Source organism: Eptesicus fuscus, chromosome 10 (genome assembly GCF_027574615.1).
Source record: "Eptesicus fuscus isolate TK198812 chromosome 10, DD_ASM_mEF_20220401, whole genome shotgun sequence".
Taxonomy (NCBI): domain Eukaryota; kingdom Metazoa; phylum Chordata; class Mammalia; order Chiroptera; family Vespertilionidae; genus Eptesicus; species Eptesicus fuscus.
In genome coordinates, this window is record NC_072482.1 from 40102671 (window position 1) to 40121614 (window position 18944).

Genomic DNA, 18944 nt, shown 5'->3' on the forward strand with positions numbered 1-18944 from the left:
TCCTCATGTTATCTGGTTGGCTTTCAGAGGCTTGGGATACCTCAGAGGCTCAGCTTCATGGATGTGTGTTGGTTGATGGGAGCAGGCTGAGGCCAGATGGTAGGGTCTATAGGCAGAAACAAGGGAGGGGTTTGCAGATTTCATTTAAGAAGTTACTTTCCCATTTGGAGGAATTATAGGGAGATTTTTGTGGACAGAGATTAAAGATGACAAGACGTTACCAATAGAGAATACCAAGAAGGTTCCAAAAATAGGAAGACTTGTTCTCAACTAAATCATGAAAGTAGTAGTATTTCTGGGAATCTAGCAGATTTTCATGTGGTTTCGGTCATCTGACATGAATTTAAAAGTGATAAACTTGGCCACTTAAATGCTTTTAATTATTCTCCATTGGTTTGAGGATTTATTCAGAGCCTATAAACAAATAAGCAGCTTTCAGCATTTCTGAAATATGAATCTCAAGTAAATATGGTTCACATATGCAAGAAACTATTTAACTTTTTACAAAAGTATTATTCTATTTTTCCAAAAAGCATTAAAGTTCAGAACAGTAGAAATTGTATTTGAATCAACATGTGATTTAAATCAGGATTAAATTATTAAAAATATTTTCCTGGAAAGCATGAGTTCTCTTCTACTAAGAGAATAGGTTAAATTAAAAGCTATGAAGAAGTATAACACAAGGAAGTATTATTTATCAGAAATTTTTCAAAATAGACATGAGATAAAAATCTAATAGATCAGATAAAATTAAGTGACAATACACATAAGACAATATCAAAATAAAGAGCAGAATATTACAGCTTAAGTCAGATTATTTCATTAGTATTTCATATGAAATTATTATTTGGAAAGTCAATACAAGCAAGATGCCAAGGGCATTTCTGAGAGATTTAGAATGATTTAGAAACAGAGTATTTGTTCTTCTCCTTTCCTAACTTTAGTTCTTTATTGACTTTTGAAATTTATTTCTGTGACTATCTAACTCATACCATCAATTTGATTAGGAAACATCATTATACTGTAAAATTGAAAGCATTTATTTGGAAAGTTAAATGATAACACAATCAGGGAAACTAGAACAGTTTGACACGAAGGACCTTTCTAGGGTTATGGAAATGTTCTATATCTTAACTGAAGTGTGGGATTCATTTGTAAAAACCCACTTAATTGTACACTTAAGACCCATAAGCCTATTATTAACCTGATCTACAAAATTTAAATTTAATCATTTTCATTGGTTTATGCTTGGTGTTCCAAAGGGGATTAAGTTTAGGAAAGAAAGAAGAAATCTTCTATATTATGTATAAAATGCATCTGAAGAAAAATGAGATTATCTTTCTTATCAAATATCTTGGCTGGATTGGTTCAAGAAGTGTGATGTTAAATAACATAAAAGTAAAGAATAAAAATGGGACTTGGGAAAGGATAAATAAGAAACTACAGTAAAGGAGAAAAATATCATTTTAGCAAAGGATGGTATGAGTGAGTAGGAGGAACAGCAAAAGAAGACCTTCGTTTAATTCTTAGTATAATTACTTAAAAAATGTGACCTCAGCAATACATTTTCTTCTTTTTTCTTTGCTTTCGTCATCTTTCAGACCTCCATAGTTTTTTCACAGAATTTGTATGGTAAACTATTCTAACAATGAATGCAAGATTTCATAAAAGTTTTTTTTTAGTTCATTTTAGATAGGACTCAGATCACCAATATTAAGACTAAATGATTTGTGCATGACATAAATATGATTGTAAAATTTTGCTGAAGATTTTAAATTTGTAAGGAAAGCAAAGCATAGAATATGGTTAAGAAAATAGAAGCAAGAGAAGTATTTTAAGGATTGCTTATTTTTGCTTGGTTTTTAAATTTTTTCTCCTATATAAGCAATATCACTTCTAAAGATTTGTGACTGATAGTTTCATGAAAGAAAGAAGGTTTAGAAGAGTGATTTGGGGAAAATATTTTTCTGAATAGATAATTGTAATCCTTGCCAATTAGTAATAAAATTCATTTCGCTATTGATTTTAATAAAAGTGTGCATTAACAGGTGATACACAGTTTTGTGCATGAGTATATCACAGACTATGTGAGACTCTGATAAAAATACCAAATGTCAGTACTGAATATTACATATAAATATACTAGAAGCCTGATGCATGAAGATTCATGCTAGAATGGGCTTTCCTTTCCCTGGCTGCCGGCACCGCCTTTCCACTCCAGCCCAGCCCCTTTCCGCTTAGGCCCAGAAGCCGCCTCTTTCTGCTCCGGCCCCACCTTCCCACGCTGTCCAGAGGCCCTGAGATCTGGGGTGGGGCAGAATGCCTGCATCATTGCCCTGGCGACAACGCAAGCGTCCCTCCCCTGTCACTCGGTGCCTATGTAGGCAAATTAACCGCCATCTTTGTTGGGTTAATTTGCATATCACTCCTGATTGGCTGGTGGCATAGTGGAGGTGTGGTCAATTTACATGTTTGTCTATTATTAGGTAAGAAGATATACATCCTATCTAATAATAGACAAATATGCAAATTGACCATACCTCCAACACACCCCCAAGCCATGCCCACCATCCAATCAGAGCGAGTATGCAAATTAACCCAAACCAAGATGGCTACAGCCACAGAGAGCAAGGTTTCCTAGGTGACAGAGGAAGCCAAGCTTTCTGCCTGCGCTTGCCAGGCCTAAGCCTCCACTCAAGCTACAAAGTTTCAATTATAGAAGGTAAACAAATTCAAACAAATGGCGGCAGAATGGAGCTTGAGAGAGCAGGCCAGGGTTGCCACCGGCAACAGGGGAAGCAAAGCTTTCTGCACACCCTGGCCGGGCTCACCCGCTTAAGGCAACAAAGTTTCAATTATAACCCCAGCAGAAATGGCTGTGGGCCTTGGAGGGAGCCCCAGGCTTGGCTTGGCTCCGCTCCAGGCTACAGTTTCAATTGTAGAAGGAAAATAAATTCCAGATACCAGGGCCTCCACTTGGGTTACCAGGGGGCGTGGCCAGCCTGCAAACCACCACAGGCCCCTCGCTCAGGCCACCCCACACCCCAAGGGAAACCCCACCTGATCCGGGACGCCCTTCAGGGCAAACCAGCTGGCCCCCACCCCTGTACCAGGCCTCTATCCTATCTAATAAAAGAGTAATATGCAGATTGATCATCACTGCAACACACAATATAGCTGCCCCCATGTGGTCAAAGATCCTGCCCCCATGTGGACACAAGATGGCCACCACAGATGGCCAGCAGGAGAGGGCAGTTGGGAGGCACCTGGCCTGCAAGGGAGGGCAGTTGAGAGGGACCAGGCCTGCAAGGGAGGGCAGTTGGGAGGGACCAGGCCTGCAAGGGAGGGCAGTTGAGAGGGACCAGGCTTGCAAGGGAGGGCAGTTGGAGGTGATCAACCCTGCAGGAGAGGGCAGTTAGGAGTGACCAGGCCGGCAGAGGAGGGAAGTTGAGGGCAAACAGGCTGACAGTGGAGTGGTTAGGGGGTGATCAGGCTGGCAGGCAGAAGCGGTTAGGGGCAATCAGGAAGGCAGGCAGGCAAGCTGTTGGGAGCCAGCAGTCCTGGATTGTGAGAGGGATGTCCGACTGCCCGTTTAGGCCCGATCCCAGTGGGACATCCTTCGAGGGGTCCCAGATTGGAGAGGGTACAGGCTGGGCTGAGGGACAACCCCCCTCCATGCACGAATTTCGTGCACGGGGCCTCTAGTGTATATATAAAATTATAGATTCAGGTGTTCACAAACCCACCAAAATTCACTTAATGAAGGGGCACAAGTATCTGTAGTTGAATCCCTAGTGTAGTTCCTGGTGACTGTTGTATTTTCCCATGAACACAAAAGTAACTGTTACATTCTTCTAATTGCATCAGAATGTTTGAATTAAAGTTATATGACACACACACATTTCTCTACAAAGAAAAAGAAGAAAGAAAGAAAGAAAGAAAGAAAGAAAGAAAGAAAGAAAGAAAGAAAGAAAGAAGAAAGAAAAAGTCATGTCAAATATTTTTAAAGGCTGTCCTATTTTTGGCTGCACTGGATTAGAGAGAGAGATTTCCATAGTTTTGATACTGAATACAGAGTAGAGCAAGACAGACCTAGAGAGCTAAATGTAGAGTTTTAGAACAATGAGGTGTTTGATTGCATGGACAAGTGAAAAATGAAGGAATGCCTAAGTGAATGTGTGAGTGAATAAGTGCGTGAATGAAATAAAAAGCCTCGCCGAGGAAAATGGTAATGACACTGAGGTGGCCAGGGGGTTGCTGGATATTTATGTCCAGGCAGCTGCGAATCCAAGGACAAGAGCCATGAATGAGGTGTAGCCCATCTTTTAGCTTCTGATATAAACTGAAAATATCTGTGCCTTTATGCCTTTTTTTGCAGCTGATGACTTTCTATTATTATTATTTTTTAAATAAAACATACCTTCTCCTCATCAAACAACTCCCACACTTCATTCCATCTCCCCGCCAATGCTACCTTCCTAATCAGACTCAACCAATGAAGGATTTAAAACTTGGCCGCATGTGAGGGGAAAAAGTCTCTCTTCTATGAAACTGTGTCTGTAAAGGCTGGCTTTGGCCCAAGCCACAGGAACTTTAAACAGTCTGCTAGCTCAGTCTGTACAGACAGGTTCAAGCAGAGTGGGATGAAAGCTGCTACCAGACTTTTAATCTCTCAGGTGGCAGAAATCCTTGATGTTTTATGTCTTATTCTCTTGAAGATGGCTCATAAATGTATGACAGCAAAATGAAATATTGTTAAAATTTATTTGAATGGTATATCAAAGAGGACAAAGTGGAAGAAAACCAGATGATTCTGAACACAGGTGTTTATTCAGATTCAGATGACTATTCAGATTACCAGACAGGTTGAGAGTCACAATAGTGATTTCAAATTTAATTTAACTCCAACACTTTTCAAAACAGCGCTTATTTTCAGTTTGACAGTATCAAACAGCACGAGACCAGCTCTGTCCCTGGCTCTGCCACATGGTGCCTATATGACTTGTGAGTTCTTTAGTGTCTTTGAGCATCAGTATCTTTATCTATAGAATAGGAATAAATGTTATACTAGTACTATATTTGGACACACAAAGAAGCTGTTTAATCATCAGTCATTTTATTAGTATTATAAATAACACTAATATTTATATTGAGAGCACTGTGTCACTTTATTTTGTTAAATATGTTTTTATTGATTTGAGAGAGAGAGATGAAGGGACAGGGATAGAGAGAAACATTGATCGGCTGCCTCCTGCATGCCCTCTACTTAGGATCAAGCAAGCAACCTAGGCATGTGCCCTGACCAGGATTCAATCTGGTGACCTCTTGGTCAATGCTCAACCACTGAGCCACAACTGGAGTGCTACAAGCATTGTGTCATTTTAATTGGCTTTTTTACACATACTGACAATTGACTCCTTTACCTCATAAAATGTTCAATTTATTATGCAAAATACAACATAGTTTACATTAGAACTTACACTTAGTACACACTTTTCAAAAGTATTAATCATTTATCACACTGGCGAAATTTCTAGCTCAAACATTAACTTCACTAACTACACCTAAAATGTTCTGATCATTTCTAGACTTAGTATTTATAGAGATCGGGTATCAGGTGTCTAAGTGTTGCATTTTAAATGGACTAAAGATTTTCCCTTCTCTTGAATCTTAAAACAAGATACTAAAAACCCCCACAATGTGACATTTGGGACTCTGATTCATTCTGATAAGTAAAGTATATGAATTTTAATAAAGGCCTTCGTTACACATTCTTTCAAAACACTTCTTTTCCAATATAAGAGTATTTTACTTTTCTTGCATGTACACTATCTATCGTCTTTCTCTCAACTCATCTCATCCCATTGTTGAGACAGATACAGTAGTCAAACGACTTCCAAATTGTACTAATGTCCATTATGCTCTCTTAGGCCTGGCCACAAGCAGGTTGACCCATCATCATATCAGGCTATGTAAAGGACTCACCCCATTTTTATTTTTTTAATTCTAAAAAATCGGAATAAAACAAATCCCAGAAGTTTTATGTAAGCATAGATGCAGTTTTACAGAATAAATATAAATGGAATGATAGCACAATAAATCATCTCCTAGGTAGTTTTTAAAATGGATAATTAGGTAGCATCATTCATATGTAATATCTGATCATGAGTAGACTGAATTGTTTCAAATATACAATTGGGACAAACTTGTCAGGAAAAGGTGTATAAAAATAGAGTTCTATAAAACAGAGGTCAGAAGGTAATTGGTAAATTGTCTAGCGATAATAAAGAGGCCTTTAAAATAATCTGGAGACAGCCCTAACAATACAATTACTTTATCATCTATGTGTCCCTTCTTTTTCGTTTGTTTCAGTTTCTGCACTTTTCCTTTCCATTCCCTTTCTAGCTCAGAGTCTTTAAAAGGTTGTATTCACATTTGTTTTTTGTGCTGAGTCTGAGTATATTGGTTATAGAGTAAAATGACATTTGTTTCCTTAGGTTGCTCCAAGCAGTGGTGGGTGTAGTCAGAAGATGTACTAAAAGATGTCGGTGAGTTTGAACTGAGCTTGTGCATACTTTATGCAGGGAAAAATCTTTACACATTCAGAGTTCTGTGAATTTGTACTGTTTACTTTGAACTCCCCAAATTGAATCACATTAAAATATTTGTCGGAGGTTGGAAAAATATATTTAAAACAATAGCGCAACTAGTAGAAATTTACTTTCATGGCAAAGAGTTTTGCCATCTTCTCATTGATTTCAATTTAATTCCGTAGGTTCATGGGACAGTTGACCAGATGTGATGGAAACTAGCCATAGTCTATCTCTTAAAAACCCCAAGTGTGCATCATTTTATGCTTTGCCTCATTGTTTTGCCCTACAACATCCTCCTAATCATAACTACTAATAGAAACAACTTAGGAAAAAAATCATCTTCTTATCCACTTCTCCTATAAATCTCCCTCTCACACAGCTGACCCTGCTTTGCAGGATGAACTTGTTCTCTGATTGTGGTCTAGCCCTGGCAGGCTGCAGTGGTTTGCAATGAAAGTGACTGAAGGCTCCGGAAGAGGAGTTGAAGACTTGAGAACCACACTGTTTACCAAAAGAAAAAGAAAGAAAAATTGGCCACTGTTCACACTTATTCAGTTGGTTTTATGATGTCTTTAGGACAAGGAAAATGATGCTCACAACTACATTCCAGCGTGTGTGGGGTGGATGGGAAGACAGGAGAGGAAAGAAGGAAGGCAGGGTGCTCCAGTGACCTGGATACAGTGATTGGATTACTGCACTTTCATTTTTTCTAAATCACACACAAGGAAAAAAATGATCTAAAGGAGGATAAGGGGATGGGAAAGCTTCATAGTTTAGGATTCCATGATTGTGAAATTTAAGTTCATAAGGAAAGGGGGTTATTATTAGCTTTAAAATGATCCTTATCATTCTTACTTTTTAAATTTTGCTTGTAATTTAAAAGTACAAATGGACTTTGAAACATTTATTTGAATATTCCTTTGACAATTCTTGCTGCACACACTCTATTGAATTGTTCACAATTACTGTCATGAAATTTAAACTATGAAGAAGCATTCAGCACGTGAGATGATTCACTTTCTACACACAAAGTAAACACCAACATTCAGCACAAAGGTAGTAAGTAGCACACATTAATAATCCAAGATTATTACCCACAGGGCAAAAAAAAATCTAAAATAGTGTTTTTGTTTTTCAAGTGTGTTGTGCTTTATTTCCTCTGAGTTTCCCATCTCACCATTGAACAGGGTGGGGGCAGGGGGAGGGGATCAGTGTCTACAGGAAACACCACAGGAGTAATTAAGGAATTTAAAAAAGGGCCTATGTAAGCACTTTCATGTTTTTATAAGGGAAATAGTATTGACTTGTCTTGCATCCTATGGCCAATAGTGTGAAAAGAACTCGGTTATGATGCTAAAGGAATTGAAAAATCCAAAAATTTTCATGGAAAATAAAGTTTCTTTCTGAGGTAAATGTTGACTTTGTTTTAAAATATGCTTCCTTTAAACGGAGTTTAGTAGATGAGCTAATGTAATGATAATAAGGCAAGGAAGTTTAAAAAGGAGTTACAAGTTTGAATGCAGAAAGTGTGACTTACCTTTTAGGTTACTCATTACGTCACAATATGCTTGATGTGCTGTCCTCCTAGGAAGGAATAGTTAGATACATGATAAACCCTGGATTAGAGGTTGAATGTAAATATATTCAATTAGCTGAATTACAATTCCTATAAATTACTCAATATTAAAATGTGTCCCTATCAACTAAAAACATTACCTTAACTCCTTTTTTCCTAAGATCTCAAAGTAGTTACATATAATTTATCTTATATATTATAGTAAAAATATTATGGTAAAGTAAAATAGAACTTTTGATATTAGTTTTACTTTTAAAAATCAAAAGATCAGAAATTAGTGGTTAAGTTCCCTGAATTAAAGCTGATGCATGAAAATAGTGAATTGAGGTATAATCTTCCATTGGGGTAGAGGCATATAGAGCAGAGGGTCTATTTTTTTCCCAAAATGAACTTTATACTGATTTAACTTTTGCCTTCCTTTATTATTTATTTGTCTTCTATCTTTGAAGTTAGAGTTGAAAGAACAGTAATTAATTTGTTCCTTTCATTTACTAGTGTAATAAAACAACCTGAAAAATACTCTGTGCTCACACTCTGTGACTTGGTTATACCAGCACCTATTCTTCGATGTTTTTATAGCCAGTCCCTAAGATCTTCCAAACCAAGTGAATAAATCCTCAATAAATTTTTGACATTTTCCAGTGCTAAAATAGTTCAAATAGTTTCCTATATCCTGTGTCCCTCCTTATTTTATTTCACATCTGTGTTTGCCACTAATTAATGCCATCAATTTTTTTATTATTATTCAAATATAGAGGCTTTAAAAATATTTTCCTCTAAGAAATATCTGTTATACATTTTTTATAGCTATGCAGATTAATTTGATAGCCTTGTTATTATATTTTTTTCCTAGAGTAAGAACATTTTGAGGTCTTTAGGAAATGAGTATGAAGTGAAGTTATATTTATATTTAGAGCAAGGTAACAGACATTTGTCTTATTTAGATTTTAATGAATATAGTTTCCTTTGTAAATTTTGTACACATTTGACCCAAAATGCTAAATCAAAAATCAAGGAATAAAGTTTAACTTAAAAATTGTTTTAAAGAATTATATTGTGAATATTTATGATGCCATTTATTCTGCTTGTCCTCTCTATCATTCAATTTATTTTCACATTCATACTAAAGCTTGCTTTTCACAGGAGCCCTATAATTATCCCCTCATTACTCTTATATAATATATTCTACATATAATGTTATACTCACAGACAATATCCATCCTAAAAAATTCCTGATTCACTGGTAACTATAGAGTCCTAAAGAGAGGTAGTGGATGCCTTATACATAAAAATAGATCAACACTATAAGGACCAAGATTATGAATCAACGCTTTAGAACTATATAAGAAAACAAAGATGAAGGCAAAACAATGAAAAGGATCAGTAAATTTCAATAGTTTTCTTTTATATTTACATAGTGTCAACTTTTGAAATGTGCACAAAATAGGGCACAAAAGCAATATCTCTTCCTTCTGTTTTCCTTCTACCCTCAAACATTTTGGAAGTCTGAGTCAGCCAACAATTGGACATGAAAGTCATACAAGAACTTTAATAGTAATAGGAAAAAGAGTATATATTTTTGCAAAACATTACTTTTCATTCCAGCAGGAGAAAATATGCATGGCTATTTATCTTGGTTTTGCTGCTCCCTTGCACTGTTCAATATGGGCTGGCTGTCTGGACGGCTTTCCACAGTCTCTTACAAGAGCTTCACTATTCGTTAGGGCAATAAGGAGATGCTTTTGAGTGTGTTGAGTTAAAAGCTCCATTTAGTCTTTCACTCAATCTGCTTATGTAACTTAAATATTTTTAGTGCCCAGGAGTTCAAAGCAGCTAATATGTTGTGTTTCAGAATGACAAATAGAACACACTAAAAACAGCATTAGAATGTTTTCCTAAGCAAGTTTCAGGGAAATGTGTGGTGCTCTGAATGGAACTCCACATAGCATTTTGGCCATCGAGCATTTCCTTCCTTGTGCTCAGGCCTGAATGAGTCATTGTGCCCGGCCTTCCCTGCTCCCCAATAGGTCTGGGCCTGACCATGAACAAGCAGCAAGCAGAAGCCGAATTCATATGTGGCTCCCAAGTGACAGAAAGGAAATATTCCTTCTGGTAATTTATTGATGAGCTAAGTCCAGATGCAGATGCCCATTTCACTGAATAGAGCATCTTGGCAGCGTGGTGCTCATCCTGAATGGCAGCCAAGGAATTCCTACCAGTAGTCACCAAGAGAACACACTCTTTCTTATTGAGGTCTGAGATGTGAATAGCCTTGTAGAGTTAATCTATTCTAGGGAATATATTAAGATGCATTTCTACTATATACTGACTGTTACCAGGAAACTATTTGAGATATTGTACTATCTTGATAGCATTCTAGCTCTATTTCATTTCCAGGGGCATTTGATTTATGAAATTTCCCTTATTAGTGGAAAATATCACAGTCTTGACTCACTTGCTAATGTGATCAGTTGTGACATAAGAAGCCCTATCTGGAGAAATTTTTTATTAGTTCAGCAGATGCTGCCTTAAAAATCAGAACTTTTTTTAATATTGAATTTTATTCAAAATATGTTAATATCTTACTTAGAATAAAAGAGTTCCAAAACACAATCACAAAGCTGTTTTTATCACCCAAAATGCAAAGAAAACCTGGCATTCACTTGATCTTCACATAAAATTTGGAGTACATGGGAGGTTATTGAGTACAACTGTCATTTAGAGAACACTAAAAACCCCAGCGGTCATGTTTTATGACATTTTTCTCACAACAGTATCCTAAAATACAGATTCTTTTCAAATCTTGAATAAATCTCTATAAACTTTAATTCAAAAAGTTCCAGGCTAGCCTGGCCTGTGTGGCTCAGTGGTTGAGTGTTGACCCATGGACTAGGAGATCTCGGTTCAGTTCCTGGTCAGGGCACATGCTGGGTTGCAGGCTTGATCCCCAGTGTGCAGGAGGCAGCTGATCAGTGATTCTCTCTCATAATGTTTCAGGCTATAAACCATTAATTAAGTTTGATTTAGTCAAACAATTAATCTATGTTGGGAAAATGTAACTTTATTCCATAAGAATATATGAATATATGTGACTATGAAATTTTATAAAGGTAATCAATTTTAGGACCAGTTTTTTTTTTTTTTAATATTTGTTGTTGAAAGTATTACATATGTCTCCCTTTCTCCCCCACAGACCACCCCCCCAGCCCGCCCCCGCCCTCCATCCTAGGCCTTCACCACCCTATTTCTGTGTCCATGGGTTATGCATATATGTATACAAGGTCTTTGGTTGATTACCTTCCAACCACCACCACTCCCCCACCCCCCACCTTCCCTCTGAGATTCTGCACTCTGTTCCATGCTTCCATGTCTCTGGATCCACTCCATTCATCAGTTTATTTTGTTCATTAGATTCCACATATGAGATTATGTGATACTTGTCTTTCTCTGACTGACTTATTTCACTTAGCATGATACTCTCCAGGTAGGACCATTTTTGAAAGTACATTCCTGTTCTCAAGAAATGTATGCTTTCTGTATTTTAATTATTTGATGCATTCAATTTTATTTTTCTTTATTCCTGTTCTTTACACTGTCTTCCTTCTTCCTCCTGCTTTTATAACTTCCTATATAAGACCATTCTGCACTCCAACACAATGAGGTAACACTTTTCTCTTTCCATATTTTCCTCCAAATTCAGACATACAAATTAGCTTGTATAAGGAAGGTTTAGGTCATTAATTACAAAATGAGATTATTTAAAATACCTTCCTTCATCTTATCTTCTCATAGATGCATTGTAAAAGCCTTTCACATTAGCTTATATAGCTCATTTGTTTTTTAATAAATGCAAAGTATTTCATGGGTTAGCTGTGCCTTAATTTATTATCCATTTCTATATTGATTTGCATTCACTTTTTTTTTCAATTTCTCTTTATTCATTACAAGGTAAGTATACTTACGTAAAGGAATTTTTACTTATTGGTGCTTTTATTTCCATGTAATTAATTCCTGGGAATGAAATTTCTTGGTCAAAGATCTAATATATTTTTAATATTAAGAGATATTGTCAGACTGCTTTCAAAAACAGGCTGTAACATTTATATTTCTATCAGCCATATGTGAAAACTACCCTTTTCCCACAAGCCATGAGAAGAACATAAGAAGGCAATAGAGCAATATACGTGAAATACTGAGAAATATAATTAACACAATAAATCTGTATTTATCAGACTATCACTTCAAGATCAAGGGTGAAGTAAAGATACGTTCAATATATAAGTATTTAGAAGGCTTGCCCATGCATAATTTGTCTACAATATTACCAGAAAATATACTGTAGCAGGAAGAAAAATAAATCCAACATATATAATGGGATACAACAAGCAATGAAAAGCTATTAACAGTTTGAAAAAATTAAGTCAGAAGGATTTATGATAGAAAGTTATAATTTTTAATTGTAATATATATATTCATTACAGAATCATTCAATTATATATACATATATATATCTATAAATTACCTAAGAGTGAAAGTTCACTCTTAAAATTTTTAAATGTCATTTTTACTTTAAATTTAGCAAGAAGATGAAATGTTTTCATTGGAAAACGCTTAATGAAGACTATCAATAAATTAAAGATAATTGCTAATGGAAACATATCCAATTGATAGAATGAAGAATTCTATGTAATCTCCTCTAAATGAGATTTGGTGTTAAGATATTCATTTAAAATGAATGTTAAGACAATTATACAGAAGCTTTTTACATATGTGAAAATAAATCAAATGTTTAATATCTGGTGTATGGGAGTCACACAGAAATTCTTTTAAAGTTTATGTAGTATTAGGGAGGCAATATAAATAAATGAAACAAAAAATCAGGTTAAATAAAAAATAACTATGTCAATGATGTCTCAAATCAATATCAAGATCAATGCCACGTGCATAAAAGTTAGGGCTACTTGTCTCTAAGAACGATAACTCTATATAAATGTAAGATCCTTGGCACATATCTTATGCAATAAAAAAATTAAACTATTCACCATGTATTATTAAACAGAACATCTAAAAAAAAAGTAAATAATGCCTGGGCAGAGCCACAAAGTAGTGATTCATTGTTAAATCTCCATGCATGCATGCATAGCTATGCCCATTTGTTTCCTTGGCAGGTAAGTGAGAGTTCTGTGATGCTTCCTTCATTGTATCTTTAGTAGTTACTGTTCCATCATTTACACCGAGTTTTTCAAATCCATCCTTCCTATTTACTTCCTACATAATTTCTATTTGCTTTAAATACATTATTCCTGGATTTTTCTTCATGAATCACACCCTGAGCATGTCAAAAAACAAACAAAACAAACAAACAACCTTAACAGTTATTTGTTCTTTATAACTTTAGGCCAAATTCCTCAGTGAATATTTCAATACCCTAAAAATATTTGTCCTTTAATTACCTTCTCTACTACTAATTTAATGTATAGTATGTTTCTTATAAATTGAAACTCAGGTGTACTTCTTAGATATATTTTACTTTCAACACTTTAAATTATGGTATTTCCTTTTCTAGAAATATCTTTTCCTTCACTTTCACAACTCCAACTTGTACTGCTTCAAGCTTCAGAATAAGTGATACCTTCTCCATGAACCATGCCTTGATTCACCAGATGGAAGTTTTCTCTCTCTCCTCTGGAATATTATTTTATTTATGGAGAGCAAAAGAAAAGCTATTCATGTTTGTTGAATCCCTAATATGTGTTAGAATTGTATTGGGGCTTCATCTACAATATCCCATTAAAAAACAGCAACAAATAAAGGCTATCATAATTTTCTCATTTTAGAGCTGAAGAAACTGAGTCTGATAGAGGGTAAGAACCCTGTCCAACTTTTTCTATCTCATAAATTGTGAAAGTGACCAAGCTTGACAAACGGTAGGATCTTGCATTATCTATTAAACTCAAGAGATGTATATGATTTGTTAAGCATAAAAAAAAGGTTAGGAATAGATGTCCTAGGTTTAGAGAGAACATTAATGTGGTTTAATATCATAAAAAGAAATGTGCAAAATATGAAGACTTATTCTATGCTGAGTAATAAGGAAGGTCAACAAGAAGTGAGAATAGGAAGTGTGTGGGTAGAGGAGAAGCCATAGAGGTCCATGCTGCCCTCTCCATTCTCTTCTCTCTTTCCCCTAGGTAGGGATGATTTTAACAATGAAGCTGCAGGTTTGGCTCCATGGCACTTCTTTGAAGTCTTAAATCTGACATCCAAGCCAATGTTTGCCAAAACTGTTTTCATTACATTACTTTGAACTTTCTCTTATTATAGGAAAAAATGTCCAACAACCAATTTATAGGTACCTTTATAACAGTATCCTTACCTGCCATGAATCCTTTATCTCATAGTAAGAACTTCCAAAATGCTTGAACCACTTTGGTATTGTCAAGAATTTCTATCCAGGATTAGAAACAGTGATAATAAACTCCAAGTGATCGTGGCCCAAATGTGATGGTAACATAATGTTCTTTAAAAGAACAGGCAGATGCTGACTGTTTATCTTTCCATCAATGTCAGTCAAGGAGAAAGACTGGCAGGAAGCCAATCTTTCATTTATGCTCAGAATAACATTTAGCTTAGTGGTCATTTAGGGGTGCACAATTGAACTAAATCCCATTAAAATAATTTTGAATGGATTTCACATAAAGGCTTTAAAAGCCACATTATCTGACTTTTCTATAATACCTTTCTAATTACAAAAATAAAAACGTGTTCTTTCATTTTATATATCTACTAGAAGTCCAGTGCACGAAATTCATGCATGGGGGGGGGGAGGGGCGGAGGGTCCCTCAGCCTGGCTTTCACCCTTTTGCAATCTGGGACTGCTGGCTCCTAACCGCTTATCTGCCTGCCTGCCTGATTGCCCCTAACCACTCTGCCTGCCTGCCTGATTGCCCCTAACCACTCTGCCTGCCTGTCTGATGCCTCTAACCACTCACCTGCCAGCCTGATCACACCTAACTGCTCGCCTGCCTGCCTGATCACCCCTAAATGCCTCTGCCTGCCTGCCTGATTGTCCCTAACCACCTCTGCCTCGGACCCCACCATGGTGGTTTCATCCAGAAGGATGTCCGAAATGATGTCCAGAAGGCTGTTTGGCTGTCCAGTCTAAGTAGCATATTACACTTTTATTATTATAGATTTATCTTATAACATTAAAATAGGTATATAAAATATTGTATAATTAATTTATTCTCAGTAGATAAAGCATATCATACAGATATTCCTATAAAATATGTCACTAATATCTGAAATTATAGTGGAATACACTGTCTTTTCAATGTCATCCTGTGAAATTACAGTAATGAACCAAAATCTGAGTTCTGAGCATTTGATTTGTAAGAACCTATGCTTAGAAAAACTAACAGGATATAGAAATGAAACTATTATTGCCTCATTTCAATAGATACCACAATTGAAAGGGAAGCCATTGTGCAAGACTTGGAAAAGAGATGGAAGACAACTAGTTATGTGATACTTTGCTGACCACCACCTTCAGGTTTGGAGAAAATGAGAACAGAAGTGGAGATTAGGAGAAGTTTTGGAGGAAGTTGGTAGCTTTTTGGTCCCATCACTCACCCCCTCTACTCTAAGAGATAACCTAGGACTGTGGTCGGCAAACTGCGGCTCGTGAGCCACATGTGGCTCTTTGGCCCCTTGAGTGTGGCTCTTCCACAAAATACCATGGCCTGGGCAAGTCTATTTTGAAGAAGTGGCTTTAGAAGAAGTTTAAGTTTAAAAAATTTGGCTCTCAAAAGAAATTTCAATCGTTGTACTGTTGATATTTGGCTCTGTTGACTAATGCGTTTGCCGACCACTGATATACTTCTCATTGGCTAGAAAGATGGGCTTCAGTGGGACTAGTGCAACCAACTGAAGAACATCACACATGGCATCACAATTTTGTAGACACGATGAATACATTCTTACTCACCTGGTAAGTGGAAAGGGCCAGAGACTGGATCCTCTAATGGCAAACACAAAATGGGTGCTGCTTTGGGGGGCTTCCAGAATTTGGTGGAGCAAAGTTGAGAATTTCTCAGTGTCTATACATGGGCTACATACAACAGCATGCTGGCATAGGTTATTTTTAGATGCTATCCAGAGGATCCCCACAGGGAAACACAGACACTGATGTTGGAAGAAGAGATCTGGATTCCCAGAGGCTAAGAACAAAACTATAAATAACCAGCTAAAAAAGATCCATTTGTCCACACCAAAGGAAGAACCCACAGATAAAAGATGCCCAATAAGAAGCAATATTGTCAAGAGTCGATGGAGATACTCATGATAAGCTGCCAAGTGCTAGGTGGGTTAGCCAATGACATCTTGGATGATGCTGGTCAATTAAGGTCTTTCCTGATAACATTCCTCCTGTATTCCTCCCCCCACAATTAAGATGGAAACCAGATAGAAATTCAAGAAGGGAAAACAAATATGTTTCTTTTCACTTCAGGTATCTATAAAATGGAGAGAAAAAAGAATATATCTAAGTGAATTTTTCAACTTTTGATTATTAATGAAACTGAGCACCTGAATTTTTTGAACCAAAGCTGTCTTGTACTTAAGGACATTTTATGATCTAAAAGAAAGTAAAGACCATGGAATTTGTCCAGATTTTAATTCAGGAGATAAACCAATACCATAGATTATATTAAAATTAAAGTTGACTTATATTACAACAATGAACCCCTTTAGTACATTATTACAATTTCAAAAACACATTAGAAGAAAAATGTTAAATGCTTTCCACAGTTTGTCCACACTAACAAAGGATTTTCAACCAATTTTTGAGTATTATTTTACAATAGTAATTCCTCTTTTTCATTGTAATCATTGGGAGACTCACCACTTGTATGCATTTTGAAATCCTTTCAAAAATATAATAAAATGTTTTATGAGGTCTATAATTATTTTCAGTTGATTTGAACATCCTTTCTAATGAATATTAACAAGGTAAACCCTAATGTGCCAGGAACAATAGAACATATCTTCAATTCTAAAACTCATTTGAAATTCATTTTGTTCCAAATTAGCACTAAATGTTACATTGATATTGAGGTTATACTAACTAACAAATAGAATGCTTTTTGGTTATTTTAGAATCATCATTATCATCACAATATAAATGAACTTAAAAAGAAATAACTTGATTCTCCTGTTGTAATTTTGTCAACAAAATTCAACTTCTATTTTCAAGATTTCTGTTATTATTTTTGTAGTTTAGTAAAGGCAAATGTGCTATTAAATGGTGCTGAAATGCCTAAAGCACACTTTGCATATTTCTGTTGTACTTAATATGCTTTGGTAACACACTGGAACCTTATTATAGCACCATGTATCATGAATCAGAATTTGGCATAAGGAAGATATCTCCTTAGTATCACCTAAAGAAATTTAGTTACTAGAGGACAAAAGGACCTTGTTAATAAGGCCTGTAGAGTAGGCCCACAATCTCAACCCTGGCCACAGGAATATTGGAAGTCTTTATTATGAGTGTACAATTGCTTCTGAGTTTCTTCGTTTCTTCTGAATCACTGGCCTTCAGTAAATCAATTTCAACTGAACAACTTATATTCCTGCACTTAATTTGCCTGTTTCCCAAAATAATTGTTCTTATATAATTTTTTTCTATTTTAGTTGGAAAATTCTGTTGAAGATAGTAATAATCTGTGTTATACATTTGAAAGTAACATGTGCTCATTTGAACATAAAATAGGAAAATATGACTAGAGAAGAGATATAATTTTTCTATAAAATCCATTCAACAACTTTGGTTTATCTTGTGCATGAGCACACTACTTCCATCACACTGAGTCAATAATAAATGAGATAGGTTCATCATTAAGCTTTATTAGGAGGTTAAAAATATTGGGAGCTTTTTAAAAGGGGAATGGCATACTAAAAGAAAGGAGAGGAAGAATTATGACAAGAAAATTGTGCTCTTGATATAATATAGCAAGGATTCTAAACAATAGAATTTAGTGGGAAGATAATGAACAGGAACAAATAAGAGGGGAAAAACAGCAAGGTTTGCCCAGGATGGGCATTCACTCTTTAATGGGAGTCCATGCACTGGCTGCCTATTAAATAATCTCTATGGCTTAATGATAAAATATGTACCATTTCTCTACTTTCCTTCAGTGGCCCTGACATTTGAACCACTCAAACAGGAAAAAAGTTGTTTACATCTCAAATCTCTCATTCTTAATTTTGTACCATGGCAAATTTTTTTCTGAATATTTTGACCTCTCTTTATTAATATAATCATTTGAGATACAATAGTTTTAAATAACCTTTTAAATTTTAAGCTAATTTAATTTTGAGTAGGCAATATTAGCCCATAATTAATAACCACAAAATATAAAGTGAAATATCTCCCTTCTATTCCAATACCCTAGCCAGCCATCCCTATCTTCAATACTACCCAAAGTAACACTGTTATTAGTATCTCCCACCCCTTTTTTATATTACAGAGTGCCTTTGTGAATATACATGTAAATATAGATTATTGCCCATTGTTTTAAAAAAGGACAGTCTATTATACACATTGTTTTGTATCTTTCTTTTAATCACTTAATAAAATAACAGAAGTTGTCCTAATTCTTTCGTATAGCTGTCTTTCCTGCCCCCAACCCATAATTTTAACAAATTCTCAAATGATGGACATTTGGGTTATGTCCAAATGTTGCCATTACAAACTAATGCTGCAATGAGAAAAT

The 18944-nt window shown here is 35.7% G+C and overlaps 1 long non-coding RNA gene across 1 annotated transcript in view; it reads left to right on the plus strand.

Moving 5' to 3' along the window:
• The first annotated feature begins 6521 nt into the window (after positions 1–6521).
• LOC114227603 (uncharacterized) overlaps positions 6522–18944 on the plus strand; it is a 51757-nt gene continuing 39334 nt past the window's right edge. The window contains exons 1-3 of the long non-coding RNA XR_008557232.1: positions 6522–6548; positions 14007–14033; positions 15629–15721. This is a non-coding gene — a long non-coding RNA (uncharacterized LOC114227603). The remainder of the gene's footprint in view (positions 6549–14006; positions 14034–15628; positions 15722–18944) is intronic.